Raw genomic sequence first — 24,373 nt, forward strand, 5'->3', positions numbered from 1 at the left:
AGTCCTTTGCACTTTCGTTAAGTCACTATAAGCATAATAATTTTTAAAGTTTTCAAGTTTCTCACACTACATGGCCCTGTCTTCATAATTAGACTGGCAACAGTAAGTATTCAATTGAAAATAAACATTTCCTAAGCAAAGTCAAACAGTACACTACAATAAATAAGCAACAAACTGCCACAGGCCTCAAGGTCAACAAAACAATAATCCACTTTCAGGTAACACTCAAATACAACAATAATAATAAAGTCATGCATTATATTAACATTATATATATACATACAGCATCCTGCCCCCAGTCTCTTTATTAACAAGGCAGTCTTTTATGGTTCATAAAACAGTCACTAAATCTGGTGGCTTTTTAGGCCTCCTATTTTCTACATCTTTCACGAACCTATTCAGATCTTGCCAACGTTTTGTTTCATCAGGTGGCTTTTTAGGTTTTGGAATTTCAAAGTCTTTAGCAAGGTACAACATCTCCTGCTCTGCTATCATTTTAACAAGTGGTTCTTTTTGTTCCTGTAATTCACACCCCTTCAAAACATTTGTTAAGGCTTGCCCCAGTATAGTATCTTCTGGAGGTTCCTGCAAATTATGCCCCTGTGTTACATTACTGAATAATTCATTCGGTTTTGGCCCAGTTCTACTTTCTGTATCTTGCTTTGGAAAAATGTCACTAATTTTCTCATACCCTCTCCTGGTAAAAGTATATTCACTTTCGTCTACACCTGAGAATTCATCTTCACTGGAGTCATCACTACTCTTTTCCTCACTATCAGATTCACTTAAATACTCGACTTTTGAACAATAGAGAAAGTTAGTATATTCATTCTGATCTGTATTCATATATCCTTCATCGTCTGAACCATCACTAGGTTCTATTTCGTTATCAGATTCGAGCAGGAAAGCAACTTTTAGACAGTGAGGCAGATTATCACTAGATGTTTCAGTCACTTCGTTTTCCGACTCATTTTCTACACAATGCACATCGTTTGGACAGTCAGGCACTTCTGTTATATCACTTTGAACGATTTCAGCCTTAACTTCATACTTAGTATAATCGTCACATACTTCAATAATTTTCATTTCATTTTCTTCCATGCTGTCATTTTCAGGTAATCGTGCGAAATTCTTACTAGACCCTTCTGCATCAAAACTATTAAACACCTTTCCATCAACAATAATTTCATCAGCACTGCTCATAATGTCATGATTACTAACGTCCTCCTCTACCTCATTTTTACCTATTATTAATTGTGCACACGTCTTTTGCGTGGCATATTCTACCTCCCTTTCCTCTTTATTCATCACAACCTCCCCCACATTTACGTCTTTTACTTCATACACATCATTAACAGTACAAACGTTCTCCTTTTCATTCGCCTTTTCTGGCTCCCTTTTATTCTTTAATAAAGTCTCTTCGCACGATTCCGATACCGAGTTATCTTTATCATATGACATATTAACTTTATTTTCATTTCTACATTCATTTACTACTGAAACCGGCCATCGGAAGTGTCCGATCCCACCTCTTCTGTCTCTCTCTACGGCAGCCATCTTGTTCTGACGTCTGCCATTTGTGTCTGCTACCAAGTGCAATGTACGCTGCTTTGGCAGCCGCTGGCCCGAGCACGAACGGTCACGTGACTTCGCACTGGGAACGCCACTATGTATCACTCCGCGCCCGTCTGCTATAGGCGCGCCCTTAACCTTCCTGCCCCATAGTTTACATCTTTCCTTCTCGAATCTAATATTTGGCATCTTTTCTTTGGGCCCAAAACCGGTTTCCGCGTGAATCCGGCCCGTAACACACGCGGTCTTTAGTTTTCCATTTCTTCTCTAGTTTGGGAATTTCGTGCTATGTATCCTCTGCCGCGCGTCGTATAATTTCCTCTACCTCTCGCACGACCTCTTTGAATCGCGTTTACACGATATCTTTCGTTTTCAGGTCGTTCATTTTGGTCATTACTTTCTCGCAAATAATTATTGTTATTATGGGGACGGTACTCGCGATTTCTTCGCCAGTGATCTTCATCTTCTACCCTTTCCAAGAACGCAGAAAAACTACTGTGTGTACTCCCAACATATCGTTTCGAATCCTCAGGCAGTTTCTGCCAAAGAACCCAAACGATCTCAGCTTCAGTTCTTCTAGCCTTCAAATGTATCAGTTTTCTGTACCATGATTCGCAGAATTCTTTCATGGTTTGCCTACCTCTGATGTCATACAACCTGGCCATTAGAAATTCACGCCACAACTGGTCTTGTTTTTGTTCTGACCAGTATTCGTCAATAAATTTTTGTTTAAAGGTTTCAAAAGACATCTGGTTAGTATCAAGATTCAGTCCCCACCTTTTTGCTTCTCCCGTCAGTGCACTAATTACAACATTAATTTTTTTCTGATCAGACAAATATTCAGGAAAATTTCTTTCGCAGTTCTTTACAAAGTCTAGGGGGTGCCAGCCGTTATGTCTCTTTGCTGGGTCGAATTTTTCCTCGCCCTCTAATATTTTACTGAAAGGCATTTTTTCAGTAAAATGTGTAGGTCCGGTTTGTATTTTTCTTTCCAAGTCATACATTTTGCCTTGGATTTGAGAAGTGTTATGTTCACACTTCTTTTCGCAAGTAAGAATCTGTTTGGTTAGAGCTCTGCTTGTTTCTGTTACAGATTGTTTAATCTGGGCAAATTCCGCGTTACATTCGGTTTGTATTTCGGATTTAATACCGAATACCTTTTCATCCACTTTAGTACAGACTAAGGGTTCTATCTGATCTTGAATTTTAATTATTTCAGAGTCAAATCGTTCGTTAATGTCATCAACTTGTCCCTGTATGTTGGCAATATTGCCATTGATGACAATAATTTCGCTTTTGAGGTTTTTAATTTCATTACTCACAATGTCTACTTTTACATCAACTTTCTCAATCTGTTTACTAATATCACTACCTTGTGTTATAATTAACTGCCCCTGTGCTGCAATTAGCTGTCTTTGTTCTACATTTTGTTGCCCCAATGCTGCGATTTGTGCCTTAATATTGTCATTTTGTGCAGCGTTTTGTTGCCCCTGTGCTGCAATTAGCTGTCTCTGTGCTGTGATTTGTGCGGACAACATTTTTAACAATTCTATCATATCTGGATTCTTTTCACTTTCAGGTCCTGCTATATTTTCGTGTTCATGTCCTGCTTTCCTTTCAGTTGTTGGTGATTCAAACATATCCCTCGATTCATCAGCATAGCCACTGTCTTCAACAACATCGCCTACATTGTCTTGCTTAGTACGCGCTACACACATAGCTTCGATCTGTTTATTAACGTCTGCGTGATAACGTACGTAACTTAACTCTCGCGTCATGCCATCTGTTGGTGTGCTGCCTGAACTGCTCTCGGTTGCATTCTGCTCTCGCGCGTCTAGACTTATTTCTAATTTCCTGTCCATTTTAGCTATTATTACGTACTGATACCTTTTATTTTTAATTTAAACTGAACTTTCACTACTAGTTCTGTCAAGTAATGCACAGGTTCGTGCCGCTGGACGTTTTATGTTCACTCAATGTTTGTAAAATGCTAACTACTTATAATTTTTCCCGTCTGTAGGTGCAAATTGAACAACGTCCTGTCACGGTCGCCACGTATAACACTCCCAGTCTGCTAACTACTGTACCATAACCTCAATGCCAGAAGCAGGTTGTGACATAAAACAATTTTGTAAAAGTAACTATGGCACAAAGCAACAGAGCAGTGTTACCCTCTGAGAGGAATTTTGTTAAGTTGACCGTATTGTTCCTAATGGAAGTGGCTTATCGGAAATGAAAGTCAGAATTACGTTAATATTGGAATAGTGACAAACAAAATTTTGCCTAGCTATACTGTTCATAGAATAAGGGAAACGGTCGCCAGCCTAATTAGGCAAGAGAAAGATTAACATTCTCGTTTATGAAAGTAGGTATAAGTAACTATAATGGACAACACAACAGACACAACCTAGACTTAGCAACACGCGAGTGCAATGAACTCTAACACACATATGTTTTAAGATTGAAGCTAACAGTTAGAGCAGCAGGAACTATTTTCAAAATTATAACAGGTACAGAAAAACACTATCACTTTCAGGGTTTACACAAACTGAGTGGTCTTTATACTGTTAATATGCACACAAGAGAGATAAACACTTGGCATACTTGAGAATGTAACGTTTCACGACTGCAACTTTCTCACTTTTACTACAACGAAACACAATGTTGACAAAATTGCAAGAAACTGACTCTCCTTTTTAGAATTTACTACAGACAACAACGTGATTATTTACTTTATAAGACTCAGCCTAAAGTTTGAAGTTGGTAACAGCACTTTAAATAACTGTTTCAATAGGAAAATTATTATTGGACAAATAACATTTGCTTTAACTCACTCTGTTACCACATTAGCTTTAACTATCTTTTTAATAAGTTCAAAAGGCACTATTTAACAAAGCTCTAGGCTTCAACGTACTTTCAGTAAGGACACTCGGTAATCACTTTACTTCAAACGGAGAGGACCCTGAGAGATGTTATGATGAGGAGTAAAATCAAGGTAGGTAAATAAATTCCGATATGAATTACCTTATATTTCAGCACACTAACACATCCATTAGGCTGATCCTTCACTGTACATCAGTTACGTTACAGTGATTGCGCAATGTGGTGGCAACTGCATGTTGGTAGGTGGAATTACAGGTAGAATTGCCGGACTTTATCGTATCTTCATGGCGATGATTCATACAAATTCCAGAATAGATCCAGCTATTTATCCACCCATCCGAGGCCTTGGAAAGAAGCAGTAAAAGCCTCTCTCTGAATCAGCATGATATGCACCTTTACATTGACAGTGCACAGACTGGAAGCTCCTTTCCGACTGGTGGCTCGTCTCCGACTGACTATCAGTTCCACCTTTTCCACCTATGCCAACCACAATTTGCGCGCGCTACACAGTTCCGTTCCAGAGGCGAACCACTACACCATTTACATACAAAATAACTAAAAGCCCTAAGTGAGGATCAGCAATTTACATAACAGCAAACAAATGCATTAAATAAAACAGAACATTTTCACATATTGACACTTTTACAAAAAATTATTCACACAAAATTACAATTACATACAATAAGTTCTGTTCCCTCCAAATGGGACAAAGAACTTTAAATTACAGATACACTACTTTGCATAGAATCAAATCACGACATCAAAGGTTTGACAAAGAAAAGAGTATACAATTTTATGTTATCGATTCAATCACACTTACAGAAGATCAACAATGTGACATTAAATAAAGCAAAAAAACAAAATAAATCCATACAGCATAATAGCTGTGGTGTTACAGTCTCCATACACCTTTAACAAGCTTGGGTGGATTTCAGTTGGCGCAATTTCTTCAACACTGAGGAATTCAGTCACACATCGCTGTTCTGCACGGGCGTCCATATCAAACTCCATTTTGGGACACACCTCTGCTGGCACCAACAACCGCAGAACAACGAAACCACCTGAAAATGAAAGAGGAAGAGCAAGCATTAGTACTACCCCACATCTGGCGCGGATATCCAAAGTCACCACAAAAAAATAGAAGGCATTACTTTCGGAACGACCCTCGTATGTAAGACTTGTTTTCCACATTGTTTAATCTCAATGAATTTTTAATAATGTAATACAACAAATTCAAAATATGCTATTTATTAAATTTCGAGTTATAACGGGGTAATTACGTAGCGATCCCTGTAACGCGACAAGTTGTGTGTTAGGAGTTGAGCACATCCATCAAATGTCGTGTCCCTGAGTAACCTACAGAGGGCGGTGTGGCTGGGTGTAGGAATAATGTTACTTTTTTGTCGCGCATGAATGCGACGCAGATGGCGCCGGCAACAGTGGTCCGGTGGAGTGGTTCTGGGAAGCGCCGGACGGGCAGGTGGACGCCACGTGGGCCCTACGCGGCAGTCGCACGAAGGGGTGGGAGGGAACCATTATCTCCGCGGGGGGGCCGATCGACCTGGTCGCGGCCGCTTTCCTTCTCGCCGCCTCCCTCTGGCGCCTCCAGGGTCATTTATAACAACAGCGGGCCCAGGGCCCTGTGGCCGCCCCCGCGGGAGATAGTCCAGAGCCCCTAATGTAAAGCTGCAAGGCGTCACGCCCCGCGCGGACAGGGGTGGAGGAAAAAAAAATCTGCACGAAGCGGCCGAATATAAATGGCTCTCTTTACATTGCTAAGTAGACAGATTATTCTGTAAGTATTCATACAGACGGGAAAGGATTTTTCTCTCGTTTTCTTGGTCTGAAAAATGTTGCCGCCCCGGATACGTCTTATATCTCAGGTCCGCGCCTCGCTAATTGCTTCGCCTGCCGTCTGCACGTAAGCTTTCGGCTCGTCTGCACTGTCATGTTCTTGTGAAATGCAAGTCGCTCCTTATTCGCTGGAAGTAATGAGTGCTATAGACAGGGGATTGCAAGTTAATTCCATATTTTTATATTTACGGAAGGCTTTCCACATCATTCGTCACATCTAATCAAATTGCGTTTCTATTGAGTATCGTCTCAGTTGCACAGCTAGATTCGTGATTTACTGTATGAAACGTCTCAATTCGTGGTAGTTGACAGTAAGTTACCTGGCGAAACTGAATCAGTATAAGAAAAGAATGTGTTACAAGCCCTCCGCTACTCTTAACAGACCCGTTTCACTATAGAAACCAGTCAGGAGACAATCTAAGTAGCCTTCTTAGATCGTCTGCAGATAATGCTGTCGTTTGCCTCCTAGTAAACTCAACTAAAGATCGAAATAACTACAAAATGGTTTAGATCTCTGCACGGTACGAAAAGTGTCAGTTGACTATAAACAGTGAAAATTGTGCTCGAACAGTCCACGGGTGTACAGCTGGTCCATAGTGTCCAACGGGCACAATATTTCCGCGATTAGACATGTCGCCATCATCAGGTGATCATTCCTCGACTTCATGGTCAAAATAAAGGCGGATGGCACCCTGGACCACGGGGTACACAAGAAGAAAACGCACCGATCTGTATTTGCATGAGGATAGCTGCCACCACTCTTTGCAGCGGAATGGGGTGCTAAAGACACTGGTGCACAGGACGCGCACCATTTCTGACGCAGAGAGTCTGTCCCATGAGCTGGAACACCTCAAAACTGTATTCCGGAAAAAAAGGGTACTCGGAATGGCAGATCAGACGCGCTCTGCGCCCCACCTCTACAGTACAGTGTGTGGAGGCGGAAGAAATCACCGAGGAACAGATAGCCACTGCCTATATACCGTATACTGGCGCACTATCGGGGAAAATAGGACGAATATCGAGGAAACACCGAGTAGGAACTATCTTTTGCCAACGCAATAGAACGCGAGCATTATTGGGAAGTTTCAAAGATGACCTCTGTTTGCGGAAGGCCGGTATATACCAAATTCCGAGTCAGTGTGCGAAGGCTTACATTGGACAGACAGTGCGCACCATCGAAGATCGTTGCCGAGAACATCAGAGGCACACTCGACTTAGGTACCCCAACAAGTCGGCGGTAGCAGAACACTGTTTGTGCGAAAATCACGAAATGGACTACCAGCATACCATGGTCTTGGCACAGACATCTAAATTCTCGGACAACATCGTTAGAGAGGCTATCGAAATTCCTACCAGGGACGGACTCATCAACCGAGATTGCGGCTGTAACCTCAGCAAGACATGGGAACCAGCATTGAGTCTAATTAAAAAGACGCTCAGCAAAGAAAACGAACTAGCGACCAGGTCGGTCGAGGCAATTACACCGACGCCACCACAGACGCTGAGGCCAGCGTCTCAGCGACCGCTGACGAGCGGCCACGGGCGCGGACCGCGGAGAGATCCCATCGCAGGAGGAGGGGGTTTAAGACTGCCGCCCGCCATCAGGAGCTCAGTTCGTCAGCGCACCTGACGATGGCGACATGTCTGATCACCGAAATATTGTACTCGTAGGACACTATGGACTGTTCGAGCAAGAAATACGCCGGGAGAAACAGAAGAATCGCAGTAAAATTTGTGATTTCCTTCATACGGGTGCTAAGAGCATTTCGGTTACACGGTAACGTCTCAAATTTGAAGCTTGTCCATTCAACTAAATACTTACAACCACCAAAGAGATAAGCAGGAACCTCCATACAGAAAATAGATGTATGGAAAGCGAAGCAAAGACTGAGTTTTGTTTGCAAAACGCTTCAGTGCAAAAAAAGTGCTGACGTGACTACCTAGCATACAATTGTCCGTCATCCTATGGAGTACGGGTGCTCCATGTGGGATCCTTTCTGGATAGGACTGACGGAGATGTCAAAAACATGAAAGAACAGCACCTTTTTTAGTATTATGGCATAACAGGGGAGAGAGTCACCTGGATATGATTTTCGATATGGACACAAAATCACATCACTTTTTCCTTCGAATGTCAAAATATTGAGGACTCTCACCTACACAGGGAGACACATGTATCACGTGAAATTGGCGGTTTTTTTTGGAATGTTTGCCCCTATGAGCGTCTTTTGATGCCTGCACACTTGATTGATTCATACGGTCTGGCTACCAGAGGTTGTATTATGAGTAGAAAAGCCCAAACAACCGTATCGTGACGTCAAACCTAAGCGACGGTCGTAATTCACAGCGGCCAACACCAAAACAATTATGCGACTCGCGAAATTAGCTGTTCTGGAGTTGATAGTTAAATGAGGTTAATTAGCAGAGGAAACGTATACAGTTGTTTACGTGAAAATGAGGCTCAAACTATTAACAAAGCATAACTGTAATTAATTTCGTGCACATGACTTGTATGTCTGTAAGCAAAGCTACTAACGTCTTCGAAAAAATGTACTGCTTTGCTGCTTGAGAACTGTTAATAACATCTGGGGCATTATTAAAGGTACAGTAGTGATTTAGTAAAAACACTGACATGCTTCGAAATAATATTTTTATACAAAAACACTGAACCATGCACATCAAAGGGGATTGCATTCACACAGTTTTCTGTTACCAGTATAACTTCAACAAGAAATTTAGGGACTAGAATTTTGTGTAATGAAACGGCTATTGAATAGATCTCCATTTTTAAATGATTATCAGTCACATTATCGTTTTCAAGTCCACTTACTGTGATATTGCTTCTAGCATGACGTAAGTGATAGACATCTCGACGTAGGTGCTGTTACTGCTTCAGCAGATGGAGCACTCCCATGAACTCATGATTAAGCGGCTGGCAGCCATCTCCATGTTGCCTCTGGAGCTCTCCAAACATCGCTCCCGCCTTGACTCCAATGTCATCTCCAGTGTCAAAGGCTTCCGGACGACGGCCCCACCGTTACAGTAGTTGGTTATTAAGGTCGAGCCACGGGCGAAATAAATTGCGCTCATGGACAACACTTCTTAGCCCATGGCATCACACTTGTTTCAGCACAACAGAATTCCATTTGGCATTGTCTGTGCTCTTACTATTTTTCAGAACTACATCGAGCACTTCACCCGCAATGCCCCAGGGATGGTGAACTATTTAGGCAAAGTTTTTGTTGCAGGCAAGGACATACAGGACTTGGCTAATAACCTTCACGCATTGTTCACAGTCCTTCAACAGCCCAACTTTAAATGCAATAAAGATAACTTCAATTTCTTTTGGTGGTCGCAGGTTTAGTGTCCGACATCTGCCCTACTCCTCAAGATAAGGAGGCGTTGCAAAAATTTCTGGCCTCCACCAACACCAGTCAGCTGAAATCAGTGTTGGAGAAGCTCATTTATTACCGTGTATTTATTCTGCATGCAGAAGCCATTGCAGAACCCTTTCACCAGCACTTACGCAAAATCGTTCACTGATTGTGGATCCTGACATGTGATGAAGCTTCCTTGGAATGGAAACCGACCTCATCCGCTCCACGTGTCTCATAGCGTACAACCCTATCAAGCCCCTAATTTTGGCAGTTGATTCATCGCACTATGCGCTGAGGGCAGTCATCTCACATGTTATCGACAGGGTGGAGCAACGAACTGCATTTGTGTCACACTCTCTCTGCTGCACAATGTGACTACATTGAGATAGTAAAAGAGGCTTTGGCCACGTTTTATGGCTATGTCTACGGCCGCCATTTCACACCGTTCACAGGCCACAAGCCTTTACTCCCTCTTTCCACGGTGTCGTCAAAAGTTCTCACCGAAATGCCATGCAGCCCTCAGCGGTGGGCTCTGCGTGTTTCAAGTTACGATTAAATCATTAAGTACAGTTCAACAACCTGACTTGGTAATCATGACCTCTTCTGATGTATGCTCCTGGGCAAGCCACGACCCTGCCTTCGACTTGGAACCCGAATTCTTCTCTCACCTGGAAACCGCTATAGAGGTACACATGGCCAACCTTCCGTTGTATGTCAAGCTTGTCACGCTCCACACTGTCAAGTACCAAGTGTTTCGTGGAGTACTCCGCAAGGTGCGTTTCTTCTCCCTTGCACATAGCGCATTGGTGCGTGTTACTCAGCAAGTGCCAACCCTACAATGCGTCTACTGGTGGTGCACGGATGCGGCGATCAAACTCATGTTTACTTCCTCACCCACCTGCCATAGGAAGCTAGTCGTATTTTTTCCTGTGCTACAAGTTCTGCCGCCTGAATGCGGCTGCACCTAGATTTCGCGGGTTTCATCCTGGAGTACTTCTCGTTCATCGCCATAGATACTGGCGGTGGCCTGCACTCCTATGTTTCTCGCTGATCTGCACGTTCACAGTGCGACCATCGACTTGTCGGATGAATCCAGATTTTATTTGGTAAGAGCGGATGGTGGCGTTCCAGTGTGGCGCAGACTCCATTACGCCTTACACCCAAGATCTCAACAAGGCACTCTTTCAGTCGGTGGTGGCTCCATGAGGGTGTGGGCTGTGTTGACATGGAACGGACCAGCCGATCCAACTGAACAGATCATTGAGTATGATCGGCTACTTGGAGACCATTTGCAGCCATTCACGGACTACAAGTTCCCAAACAAAGACGAAATTTTTATGGATGACAATGTGCCATGCCACCGGGACACAGCTGTTTGAAGAACATTCTGGGCAATTCAGGCAAATGATTTGGCCACCCGTATCGCCCGACTTGAATCCTATCATACAACAATGGTATATAATCGAAAGGTCAGTTCCTGCACAAAATCCAGCACCGGCAACACTTTCACTATTATGGATGGCTATAGAGCCAACTTGGCTCAATATTCCTGCAGGGGAGCTCCAACGACTTATTGATTCTATGCCACTTCGGGTTGCTTCACTATACCAGGCAAAAGGTGATTCGAAACGATCTTTGGAGGAATTGGATGACTTTTGTCACTTAAGGGCACATTGCCTTGTGTGAGTTTCGTCTGTAAGACATAGGTTATTACTCAGCTGTCCTTAAATGCATCAACATTCCTTGATACAAATTATTAATCTGTTTTTCTTCTGAAACTCTCAAATTATCGTTGTTATTGGAATTTCATTATCAAAATGAGTAGGTAGTGAACCAAGTCAGAAGATTGGTTGAAAAACATCGTAACTCTTTTTTCAGAATTTTAACTGAACAAAAATTAAATAACTGTGAGGCATTATTGGCCATGAGAACCTATCTGGGGTTGTTCGGTCACCAGGTGCAAGTCATTCTACTTAGGCTACATGCTTATGGATGAAGATGTGAAGAAATGATGAGGGCAAATTAAGCATCCACTCCCCAAGAGAAGAAAATGTCCGACATGGCCGCGACTGAAGCCCGGGACCCAGTGATGTAGAGGCATCGACGCTGTTCGTTAGGAAACGGGTTTTTATGACAACTTAAAAATCGTCCTTCTTGTACCCACAATACAATTTAGTGGTATTTGATAAAGACTACAAACAGCTGAGTAGTGTACTTGTTGTCCACATATGTGTTTTATAAGCAATCCCACTCGTAGATGGTTATTATCAATTAATGTAAGCCTGCAAATAGCTTTACCATTTTATACTTAAATCCTATTTACTCCCAGCTGTTTCTTTGACAGTATTGTTTACACGGGTGACTCATAGTGTTCGTAGCTGCTTCATAATTCCTGAGGGTATTTTTGTTCTGTCGTTGCAACTACAAAAATGCTTGATTTTTTCACCAGACGCGTTTCTCTTTATTGAGGTAAAGCATTATCAGTGGTCTATAATTCAGTTATTTACTTTTTGATTTGCTTTAAGATCGAAAAATAGTTCGTTAAAAATAAATTGATTTCTACTTAAGGTAATTTTCGTTTGATTTCTCGCTTACATCGGGAAATGCCGTCTGCTAGCACATCTTTGTTTTCTGCATTAGACAATGATACTTTTGGTCTAATTTTTAGATGTTCTGCAGCACTATGCATTTCTTATGTTTTTCACAATACACTTTTATGCACACCATTGTATTCTGTTTGCTTATGCTCTTCAAGTATTTGTTGTGTTTTGTAGTGTTGCGAGCGCAACCTTTCCACTATTTTGGCTTTGACCTACAACATTATTATATGTGTGTCGTTCTATTTAATTATTTTTCTGTGTATGTATAGGGATTTATAGGAAGGCAGTTTTTTTTTCTTTTTGTAGGAAAGAAGCACATCCTAAAACTGAAATCAAAACCAGACAGATACCAACCTGAAACGTCCCTTTAGAAAAATTAATGAATTACTGTGCTGATAAACCTCTTACATTATTTGATTTTCAAACAGCTGAGCAGAACTGAACGTACTCAGACATTTCGCTCTCTACCTATTCTGATCAACACTAAACAGACACACAATATTTTCTTAGCGCAACGCAATCTGACTTTCAATAATCCCTACAAAAGAATGGCCCTGACTAATATTAACCTACACCTTTCATGTATCACTTACCTCACAAAAATCTTCGTTACTCAAACTACTGCAATACAGCGAGCGCCAATACTGCCAGCTAAATAAAACTACCGAAGGCACTAACTACTGATAGGCATAGTTAGCAAATGAAAGATTTTGATAGAGAACAAACAATGTATTTACCTTAAAAGTGTTCGAAAGTCATAATATATATAGCAGTTCATGGCATCCAGTCTTACAAATTTACTGTCTCTGATGGACACACGTCCAGATCATTCTCTCACAAAACTCCGCCATTTCTCTCCCCACATCCACCACTGCTGGCGGCTCACCTCCAACTGCGCAACGCTACGCGCTGTTAACAGCCGACTGCCCAATACTACAATCGAATTTCAACAATGCAAACCAGCCACAGACTGTACACAGCACAGCCAGTGATTTTCATACAGAGCGCTACGTGGCCTAACCAATATAAAAACCTAAACATACTACTTACAAACAATGTGGTATCTATCAGATCATTTGCAGAGATTATGAGACGATAAATTGGAATGACTGGCAGGACTTTGACACAAGATACAAAGTACACATCAGAGGATTTAAATACGTTACAAATCATTCAGCGTTTGCTGATCATCTAAAACAAGAACACCATAGATCAAGCAATATTGAATATCATAAAAATCAGTAAAGACAGACACCTCCTCCCTTTCCAAGAAAATTTCCACATGCAAAAAAATTAACACAAAATAAACAGTTGCTAAGTGACGAAATAAATATTGAAAACCAGCCTCTATATAGAATAATTGATGAAATAACATGAAAAAGAAAACAGCCTCTTCCATCCTTCACCCCCTTCCACTCTCCTCTCCCCTCACAGTTTCATTTCCCTTTTCGCTTCTCATAACTTACACTTCATCACGCTGCTATATACTGATGTCCACCCATCATGGGTTCCCCTTCACGAAAAGAAAAAAAAAAAAACCTCCATCGCTATTCATTCTCCACTCTTACACAGCACATAAATACACAGAAACAAAATTAAATAGAATTACACCAGAAACATAATTAAATAGAGTTACACACATACAATAATGTTGTAGGTCAAAGCCCAAATAGAGGAGCTTTATGCCTCCAACACTACGAAGCACAACAAATCCTTGAAGTACAAAAACAAACAGAATACAGTTGCATAAACGTATGTTTTGAAAAACAGAAGAAATGCATAGTGCTGCAGAACATCTAAAAATTAGACCAAAATTATCAGTATGTAACGCAGAAAAACAACCATGGGTTGGCAGAAGGCATTTCCCAATGTAAGAGAGAAATCAACAGAAAATCACCGTAAGCAGAAATCAATTTATTCTTAACAAACTGTTTTTAGATATAAAAGCGAATCAAAATGTAAATAACTTAATTACAGACCACTGATGATGCTTTACCTCAATAAAGCGAAACGCGTCTGGTGAAAAACACCATGCGTTTTTCTAGTTGCAACGACAGAACAAAAATACCCTCAAGAATGAGTCATAATTGTTCATTCATCCGTCTGCATTTATCCACATTAAGAGTTGTTGATCAATACTTTGACAAAAATAGTATTATGTTCCTTTATTTAATACAAGTTTCCTATTGACAAAAAGCTAATGGCCTGCAGTCTAAGAAACATTTTAGGATGAACAAACGTGCTCGTTAAATTATTAAGGAAAGATTATTCGTCATTATCTGAGACTGGGTAACACAGTGGATAATCCACTTGGGGACGAATGGAAATATAAAAAATGGGTAAACGCTTCAGTGGTACAGACCCGTATAGGAATAGCTAGGGTAACCCAAGAAAATCAGGAACAAATAATCATTGATATTAAAATTTTCTGTATAAGAAAGCAATACAGAAATATGTCAGTTATAAAATAACTCAGTGAGAAGTCTATGTACCTGCAAAAAATAGACGTCGGAAAGACAAATTGAGGGGACAGAGGAGTTAAAATAATTTTCGGAGAATTTTAAAACAGTAACGTCACCACGCAGAATTAAGAATAACTCCGTTTTTAAAAGTCGCAGATAGTTGGAAATAGGTTACTGAGGACTCCTATAAGGGAGAGAAACCAGGTGGTAGCGTAACAGAAGAGAAAATGAGTGTTGATTTGGGAGACAGGAGATGCAGTTTTAGAATCACGGTCTGGCAGTTCTTTGGGAGATCTCCGTTCAAATAAGACAGAGGCGAAATATACTAAAATCCTAGGTGGCAGTGGAAAACAAACAACTATTAAAATTAGTATGTAGAATTTATGAGAGTATCATCCTTATAAAAGAAAGTACGTTGGAGCTTAACAGAAGAAAATATGAGTGTTAATTTGGAAGACATAGGGGATGCAATCGTAGAATCACTCTGAAAGTTCTTGGGAGATTTGCGATCAAACAAGAAAGAAGCTAAATGTATTTTTCCTTCAGAAATTCTATTATCACTGGCAGAGTGGAAAACAAACGACTGTTCAAGTTAGTGAGCAGAATTTATGACAGTATCATCCACAAAGAAGAAAACTGGGGTTATTCGATGAGAATGAGTTTGATGTGAAGGAAGGTCAACGCGTCAGTAAAGTTACATGCTCCTGGGCGGTAAATCTGACGTTACATCTGCTAATAAAGTGGAGGTGCATGAAAAATCAAGACCCTTGCATGGAATTTGTCGACTTAGAAAAATTCGTGCAGAAAAATTAATAATCGATATATGGAATGGCGAGTAGTAATACACAGTTGGTGCAAGAACGAAAAGGAAGTAACAAAAATGGACGAACAAGTTGAACTGATAGATTCAAAAGGCGTTTTACTGGAATATAAACTTTCTTCCTAACTGCAAAACATTGCACGGTTACACTAGTGGTGTGTTTTAGTTTCCTTTTGGGGTGGCTACAAGTACATGAAGCAATATGTTTGTGCGGTCATTATTGCCTCTTTACTATCGTGTGGCACTTTATTAAGAGAAATTTTGATCTCTTCCCGTGTGATGAGATTGTGCTGCTAAGATTCTCTTTATTCTCAATGGTCCGACTTTAAACATAGAGGTACGTAACCGCTTGCTTGAAACATGACCCTAATCCAGCTGACACTAAACTGGAAAATCAGAATTTTATTAAATATTTGATTTAGATTCATTTAAAATTCTTGCTACTTTTTTCTCTTATGGAAGTTATATTTGATTTCCATTATTCAATTAATATAGATGGGTTTAGGAATTTCAATGAGCAACACATCATAAGAACGAATTAACTTCGTTTATTGTATCACACAACATTCTCTCCAAATCTGAACTACATGGACTTTAATAAACATTATTTCTGAATTGGAATAATGTACACTTTAGTTATATGGCATTACTAGTAAATGAATGAGTGTTAACCAGTCTCTTACCTACTAATTTCATCTTGGTCACATATCATGAAAGCAAAAAGGGGAAACGCTCTAAGAAGAACAACCTTTTACATGCAGTGACTCTTGTAGATACGCACACCGAAAGCAGCAGTACGCTAGTGATAAGACTAATTGAGTTAGCATACATCGTGCGAAACCTCTGCGTCAAAGTGCCTTATTTACGTAAGCTGGTGAAGTGAGTGGGAAAAATTGAGTTAATGAGCAAAACCACGTTCAAAGGGAGGCTTTGATGGCGATTAATAATACAGAAAATGTTTTACAACTTGACGTAATGAGGTGAACAGACATGAAGGCACTATGCGTTTTGGTGGGAACACTCAGAGCTGCTATGAATCACACAAAATCTTCATGAATGATGCCGTATACTTGGCTAAAGGCGTTAGTTATAATTCTGATATTGAAATTGAAAGAACAGGCACCACGTGGAACCCTGCTAAGCACATTGCTATCTCTCCCTCACTAAGAAACCAATTCAAAATTACACTAAATTCACACAAAACCAACATCAAAGTATTCCACATTAACAACGCTTTAGGTGACTGTGTAATTATCTGGCTGCATCGTTCAAGACACCGCCTACCACTTACATACACGCGGCGAGCACAATGCATCTAGGGCGAAGCACAAAGAGTCAGCTCAATACTGAAATTAATGGAGTAAAATAATCTATCCTGCAATTCATGTTACCTCTAATAATTCCTTACCACAGTTAAACACTCACCAGTCATGATTTCTGACCGTTATTGTTGTCCTTTGGAAGTCGTGCCGACACAAGCTACAACGAAAGAGCCACGAATTCGTCCAAAAATTAACTGAAGGCATTCCAGTCCGCTTCCTATTGTCTTTCCCGAATGTAAACTGCTACTGGCCGATTTCAAATGTATGTATTTTCTGCAGTTACTGTGCCATTCCTGGAACAGTGCTAACCGGTGGCTTGGACTCCACTTCAAAGGAAACTGCTTTAAAATTTACCTTCTTACAACACACTTTTTTTACAGAGGAAGTATCTTCAACCTCTTACATAAATAACAGCATAAAATACTACGAAGATTGTCGTACAAGGTGCAGTAGTGATTGTCAGTACCGGTACAAAGATAGTTGCACCTAGAATTCACTCATCATTTTATTCTGGTAAAATAATTGTGATTACATCAATATCTGAATTTTCCCTAACCAAATCAGCCCTGGATAACCCATCGCTAGTCCTACGCCAAATGATGTAACTGATTTTTTAAACTGCTTACCACACACCAACCGGAGTTCAGTTAAAAGCACGTCTCTTCAGCTCGACCGTGTTAGCAGTAGTAGAGGAACATAGTTTCTTTCAGGAGGCCACTTTACATTTTTCTAACCACAGGTTTCCGATCGGCTGAAAGCCAATCTACATTCTCTACTCTCATCCAGATCGGTCTTTAAGCCCCTAGACACAATGTGAGGTGACAGGTGAGTTGTGGCGCCCTGAAAATATTCGAAGTTCAGAGTTGGCGTGGCCGCACAGGCCGCTCGGCTGGCCTGGATCGTCAGCGACTGCGTGGTGCCGGACATTGGCCAATGCGAGAGGAGTAATCCCAGCACGTGTTCCAGACCAACCGCGTGGCTGGGAATTCCATGTTGACCCGGTGTCGAGGACTGTCGATGAAGGAGATGTGTATGCTGGGCGTGCCAAAGATGGCGGACTTTGTGAAACCATAATAGCAAACATTTCACAGCTAATGCAGAAATTGATAGTAGGCAGAGGGTTCATGATACCTTAAAAAGAAACATGTATATTACCATTATTTGCACGACGATTCTGATGGTATAATCAGATTTTAATATCTTTATTAGTTTAAAGTTTAGTATCCGATTGTAAATTATACAAGTAACACGCAGGAACGAATTTTCAAATTCTAAACGTTTCATCCGATCTTGTCGATAGACGTGTCCTTAGAAAGCTATTAGTGTATACCCAAATTCGTATGAATTACAGGCATTTAGCTCGAATAGTAAATAAGTTATTGGAGGTCAAAATGGCCGATTACTAGTAATAGCGTCAGGCCATAGGTACTCCACAGTTACACGAAAAAACGATACCAGCATGCTAATAAATACACTCCTGGAAATTGAAATAAGAACAACGTGAATTCATTGTCCCAGGAAGGAGAAACTTTATTGACACATTCCTGGGGTCAGATACATCACATGATCACACTGACAGAACCACAGGCACATAGACACAGGCAACAGAGCATGCACAATGTCGGCACTAGTACAGTGTATATCCACCTTTCGCAGCAATGCAGGCTGCTATTCTCCCATGGAGACGATCGTAGAGATGCTGGATGTAGTCCTGTGGAACGGCTTGCCATGCCATTTCCACCTGGCGCCTCAGTTGGACCAGCGTTCGTGCTGGACGTGCAGACCGCGTGAGACGACGCTTCATCCAGTCCCAAACATGCTCAATGGGGGACAGATCCGGAGATCTTGCTAGCCAGGGTAGTTGACTTACACCTTTTAGAGCACGTTGGGTGGCACGGGATACATGCGGACGTGCATTGTCCTGTTGGAACAGCAAGTTCCTTTGCCGGTCTAGGAATGGTAGAACGATGGGTTCGATGACGGTTTGGATGTACCGTGCACTATTCAGTGTCCCCTCGACGATCACCAGTGGTGTACGGCCAGTGTAGGAGATCGCTCCCCACACCATGATGCCGGGTGTTGGCCTCGGTCGTATGCAGTCCTGATTGTGGCGCTCACCTGCACGGCGCCAAACACGCATACGACCATCATTGGCACCAAGGCAGAAGCGACTCTCATCGCTGAAGACGACACGTCTCCATTCGTCCCTCCATTCACGCCTGTCGCGACACCACTGGAGGCGGGCTGCACGATGTTGGGGCGTGAGCGGAAGACGGCCTAACGGTGTGCGGGACCGTAGCCCAGCTTCATGGAGACGGTTGCGAATGGTCCTCGCCGATACCCCAGGAGCAACAGTGTCCCTAATTTGCTGGGAAGTGGCGGTGCGGTCCCCTACGGCACTACGTAGGATCCTACGGTCTTGGCGTGCATCCGTGCGTCGCTGCGGTCCGGTCCCAGGTCGACGGGCACGTGCACCTTCCGCCGACCACTGGCGACAACATCGATGTACTGTGGAGACCTCACGCCCCACTTGTTGAGCAATTCGGCGGTATGTCCACCCGGCCTCCCGCATGCCCACTATACGCCCTCGCTCAAAGTCCGTCAACTGCACATACGGTTCACGTCCACGCTGTCGCGGCATGCTACCAGTGTTAAAGACTGCGATGGAGCTCCGTATGCCACGGCAAACTGGCTGACACTGACGGTGGCGGTGCACAAATGCTGCGCAGCTAGCGCCATTCGACGGCCAACACCGCGGTTCCTGGTGTGTCCGCTGTGCCGTGCGTGTGATCATTGCTTGTACAGCCCACTCGCAGTGTCCGGAGCAAGTATGGTGGGTCTGACACACCGGTGTCATTGTGTTCTTTTTTCCATTTCCAGGAGTGTATATTAATTCGTCTGTATCCTTTTTATATCCGATATATACTACTCATGAAGAAATTGATCAAATATTTACTGCGTTTTAGAAAGCACAGAGACATTAGGCTACTGGCCTGCTTTTGTTTCTATTCCTTTGATATATGTTTGTTTGATTTCAAAATTGTTAAGGCTTTCGTGGCCACTTGTTGACAAACTGCCTATTGGCTTCTGTCTCGGGTTCTTCGGCCGACGTTCATCTAATGATTTTTCTGACGTTTCGCCAGCACGAGTGGCTGGCATTGGCAAAGCTTCACCCTCAATTGCCGGTGGTGAGCCGAGCTCGCGGCCGCAGATTATATGACCCTGGCGCGCCAACGTCCGAGAGCTTCCCCGCCGTCATTTCCGGCGCGTTTCTCCTCTTGCTACCTGCGACGGTCGTTCGCTGCAGTACAGGAAGCCAGGATCCGTTTACCTTAAGGCTTTCCTCTTTCTTGTTGAAACTGTCCACGTGTTTTTGTATTTCTACAGCTTCTCTGAACAAGCGCGTGTGATAGTGCTTCTCTACAGCCAGAACTTCCGTGTCGGCGAATTTTATTACGTGGTCGGTCTCATTCAGTGCGTGCTCTGCCACGGCCGATTTCTCCACCTGCCCCAACCTGCAATGTCGCTTATGCTCTTTGATCCTGGTGTTAATTGATCGTCCAGTCATTCCGACATAAACTTTTCCGCATGTGCAAGGTATACTGTATATTCCCGACATTGCAAGTGGGTCTCTTTTCTCCTTCGCCGATCTAAGACACTCTTTGATCTTCCTTGTCGGTTTGAAAGTCGTCTTTACGCCATGTTTGCGCAATATACGGCCGATTCTGTCCGTCACTCTGTGAATGTATGGCAGAAAGGCCGTACCCGACATTTATTTTTCTGGTTCCTTACTTCACCGAGTGTTTGGCTCTGTTAGACTTCTAATGTAGTTTGTGGAGTACCCATTGCTCCTCAGAAAGTTTCCAGGTGTTGCGGCTCACATATTCGTCCTGTTCTCGTTACGAGCGTACTATTCATGCCTCTTTTCTGGCTCGGGTGGTGGTTTGACAGTTTGTGCAGGTATCGGTCCGTGTGTGTCGGTTTTCGATATACGCTGTGTCCCAGGTTTTCGCCGTCCCTTGTGACCAGCACATCTAGAAATGGCGGTTTTGATTTGTTTACGTATTTAGTTATGTGTGTTAGAGCGTGTTTATGGCCCAGCCATTGGAATTTTTATTTAATTTCCAGTTATTTAAATGTAAATCCAGTATTTTGTATGGGTTTCAATATGTTGGTGAGTGTGCGTTGGCTAAGAGACATGGTGGGAGCGCACTAGCCAATCACAGCGCTAGTTGCTACAGTACGCTATTACTGAAGAATGGAGAGACTGTATGGAAGTGGGGGAGGAGCATCGGGCGACACAGGACATAAAAGAGTACTGAAGAGGACGGAGCCTGGACGGAGCGACGGACGGTCGCACAGGACACCGAAGAGTGCTGAGCGGGGAGATGCGACGGATGGTCGCGAGACATTCTTGGAGAGTGGAGCGGTTTGCATGTGGTCGGCGAAGATAGAATTATTTCGTAGTGCCGACTGGTGCGCTTGTGAGATTTCCGTGGCTTCTGCAGTGAAGACGTAGTATTCGTTTAGAAGTGAACATCTCGCGAGCTATGTTGTTGTTCATAACTAATTACGTGAAGTAGGAATCTATTGTTTCCCTGTTATTCAACATATACTCTATTTAATGGCTGGACCATCGACACCAATAAGGCTTTTGCAGTAATAAACGGCATCCTTAAAAATACTTCTACGATCGTTTAGCCGTAGTAAAATTTGCTGTTTTGAAGAGCGCGCCGCAGCGCGTAGTGTAAAGCAGTCGCCCTCCGTTTCTGGCGGTGGCGCCGCTGTGGAAATCGCAGCTTTGGTGGGAAAGGGAAAAATTTCCCTGTTCACGTGCATTTAAGGGGCGCTATCAGCTCGGCAGTTGCTCAGTCGGAGTGAGGCTAGGTCAGTCTCGCGTTACCAGTTACTGGTCTGCATTTGTGCGGCAGTTAGTGTCCGTTTGTCGTCGGAGTGCTAGTATGTCTGTCGTTTGGGTCAAACTTTAAAGCCAGAAAATGATAGACTTGCCACTCCTCCAGTAACAGAACTCAGCTAGTGGTCACCCGGTCGGTGCTGAGTTCCTGCATCTGAGTCATCACGTTAGGCCGCCAGTACGCTCGAGTTGCTCGGGCAACGGTCTTTGGTGATTGGGTCGGTCGGTGGCTCGGTCGCGCACTGAGACACGAGATGACTTGTCCGCCTTGAGCGCCGGCGCATTTGAGGTCCCCACGTGAGTCCAGTGGGCAGCGCCGTATGGAAAGGGGTAGTGGCTTCGCTGTTCACACGAGAGCAACAGGAGCGAAACCACGACATCGGGCTGGCCGAGGCGAGCTGCGACGCCGTGAGGCGGGAGATCGGCGCGCCTTCCTGCGTCCGTTGTAGCGCCTGGCAGCGGACGGTTCGGGAGAGCGTTGGGGGTGCTGCGCCAGGTCGTCGCCAGAAATCGCAGTTTATTAGAAGTTAAGTGATTGGAGATACGTTGTTTCATTTACTTTAAAAAAAAATCATTTCAATAATAATAATAATTATTATTATACAAAGTAACACACCACATGATTAGTGGGCCTTAATTTTCTATAGTGTTATTTTAATAGCAGCTACTACATATTTAATTTACTACAGACAGTACTACATGGGTTAATGGGCAGACTACTTCTAGTGTTAACTGCCTGCAGCGTTACATATGTGCCAGTGTTAATATAAACCTACTTGGGTGCCTGGCTCATTGAGCTAAACCCTATGAGCATGCCCCTGGCACAGGGCAGGCAAGAAGTTAATTGTCGCTGCAGGTTCCTAATCTACTATCCTATTCTTTTTGACTAAAAACTACTACCTAATCTACGTCATAATCGGTGCGTTTGTCAAGTTCATGGAGTAGATCACCACTGTCCCCCTAGTCCTGTTTCATTTACTTGTTAAATTCTACTTGTTTTCTTGGTGAGGTCACCAGCCGCTTTGTTTTGGGGTTGTCGCATCATTCTTTTCCGTTTGCCCACTCGCGGGAAGATGGTTATATGTGAATTTGGTGGTTCGTTTTTCCCTTGTGGAATTGGGGAGGTTTAGAGCAATCTGCGGTTTGGGTTGTTCAGTAATTCCCCCCCCCCCCCCCCTCCGTGTCAATCTGCCATACGTTAATAGTTGTCTCTGTCATGTTTGTCGGATTCGGTGTTAACGAATTTATTGCTTAGGCCGAATTCTTGAAACATGTTTTTCTCTTGCCTATCATCTTGCGAGGTGGTATATGTGTAATGTAGAGAACGTTGTACATTTTATGTAAGTCTGCATTTTATGGGTTTTATTGAAATAGTCATTTTAGGTTATAAGGCTGCCACCCTTCCACCGTGAGAGCGTTTTTCTTTTTTTTTTAAAAAAAAAAGAAAACAAATTGCACTTTCGGTGGCAAATAATTTGAGGGTTGTACGATTTCCATCCCTCTCACGGACTGCATAGTTTACGTGTTTGTGTGATTTGTTAAAATTTTTTTTTAGTTTAAAGTAATCTGGTGTGTTGCAGATTTGCACCAGTCTACTCTTTCAGAGGTTGTTGTGAGCGGTCATGACTACGGCCGTGTTGAGAGGGAGCAGGCAAGCTTCTCACCCGAAGGCTCATACCGTTAATATTGTTCCTTCTGCCTCTAAATAAAATTGTAACTTGATACTTCGAGGGTGCTTTTCTGCTTATAATTTTAAATCTGTTTTTGAAAAGCTTTTAGGAATAAAATTCACATTTGTTAAAAGTAATTTCATTTTCCACCAGTTACCCCATGGCAACTACTTCCACGCTTAAATGTGTTAATGTTCTTGATGAATAGCTAGTAAATAAAATAAATTCTTTAAGATTTTGAAAGTAAATTTTCACGGTTCAATGGTACTCATCATTTAAAGTCGTTAAAACAGCACCAGCAGCTTTTAATTGCAATCTTTCATTTATAATTTTCTATGTTACATTCGAAATTCGTAATTGCCGAGTGATAGGAACCTTCGACTATTCGATTCATGTTTATATTCATATTGTGTACTGTAGACTCAGCAGTAATTGGCTTGTAATGTGGCAACTACGTATCCCAGCCCCTTGACAACGAAACCACCCAAAACTTTTATATTTCAACTCTGAGTCAGGGTACGTAGTTGAGGGTCACATTTCATTTCATTTTTTGAATGCCCGCAACTCCAACTCTATATTTAGCTTTCTCACCCTGAGTTTTGACAAGCCTACAGCTTTCTATCTTTGGGTTAGTCTTTCATCTGCCTACATCCCATTACAATCTCATTCATACACTCATACACACAAGAAGAGGTATAGATAGGACGAAAATGTTTTACCCATAGGAATACTTATTTAAACAAAATACATTGGTGCACATTTCCCTGTCCATTGCCCGAGTTTTATGATTCAAAAAGAAAAAAATACTCTTTTTATGTCATAGGTTATTGTAAACTTTACCTAATTTGCGTACTGATATCATTTGCATATCGATAATACTAGTGAAAGTGCTAGAAGT

This window comes from Schistocerca cancellata, chromosome 9 (genome assembly GCF_023864275.1).
Source record: "Schistocerca cancellata isolate TAMUIC-IGC-003103 chromosome 9, iqSchCanc2.1, whole genome shotgun sequence".
NCBI lineage: Eukaryota > Metazoa > Arthropoda > Insecta > Orthoptera > Acrididae > Schistocerca > Schistocerca cancellata.